This window comes from Camelina sativa, chromosome 8 (genome assembly GCF_030686135.1).
Source record: "Camelina sativa cultivar CO46 ecotype springtype chromosome 8, ASM3068613v1".
NCBI lineage: Eukaryota > Viridiplantae > Streptophyta > Magnoliopsida > Brassicales > Brassicaceae > Camelina > Camelina sativa.
In genome coordinates, this window is record NC_141887.1 from 17,876,175 (window position 1) to 17,877,202 (window position 1,028).

Below are 1,028 nucleotides of genomic sequence, written 5' to 3' on the forward strand. Positions count from 1 at the left end.
ACGAATAACATCCTCATAAGAGTCAAAGAGTGGTACCATAGGCTTGGCTTCACGGTAGGTGAGGGCTGGTACGGCTGAGAGAGCATTGCAATATCCTTTAGGATTCTCTTCGGGTTTTCCTGGAAGTACACCAACTTGGCGTGGAACGGCATTAGCGGTTTGAGCGACTTGTGTTTCAAGCTTCTTAACATGAATAGAAATGGTTTCAAACTTCCGATTGAGTTCAGTATAGATGTTATCCATCCTTGAGTTGATGTCTCTTGATTGCTTTTGAAAAGCAACAAGGATTTCTTGCAACTTAATGTCGACATTGGCATCAGCTTAAGAGGAAGGCGCCTGGGCTGGTCCGGATTGGAAAGGCGGCTTGTTGTTGTTGAATTGAGCTCGCGGCTGAAAGTTGTTGTTGTTGTTTCCACCGAAGTTGTTGCCTTGAAAGCGGTTAGCTTGCTGAGGATAATTCTGATCTTGGGGATTCTCCACATGTGGGTTCCTATAAGAATGGTTAGAAGTATTTCTAAAATTATTGTTCAAGTTGTTGTTGTACCCTCGGTTTTGGTAGTATCCTTGAGCACCAACATAGTTGACTTCTTCTTCTTGGTCATAAGAATCTTCTTGGAAAGGCTCCATGTTTCCATTGTTAATAGTCTCACAAGCGTTTACTCCATGTTGTTGATTCCTTAAAAGTTGGTTCATCATGTTCTTGAGGTCGGCAATCTCCTTAGCGTTGGAATTGCTAGAACGGATGGTTCTATCAAAATCGGTGCAAGTGTTGCTACTACTTGCGGCAAGGTTGTCAATGAGAGCTCGTCCTTCTTGAACGGTCTTCGTAGTAAAATCTCCATTGCTGGCCATGTCGAGTGAAAGTTGATACTTAGGGTGTAATCCTCTATAGAAATTACTTAAGAGGTTACCTTGAGCAAAACCATGATGGGGGCAGTCACGTTCATAGTCCTTGAAACGTTCCCATGCTTCATAAAAAGATTCCACCGGTCCTTGTTGAAAACTTTGCAGCTTGTTGCGAAGAGAGT

At 43.0% G+C, this 1,028-nt stretch overlaps 1 non-coding gene across 1 annotated transcript; it reads left to right on the top strand.

The window, feature by feature from the left end:
- Window positions 1–919: 919 nt before the first annotated feature.
- Window positions 920–1,028, top strand: LOC147940108 (small nucleolar RNA R71). The gene has a single exon (XR_015564892.1). It is a non-coding gene; the product is annotated as a small nucleolar RNA R71 (small nucleolar RNA).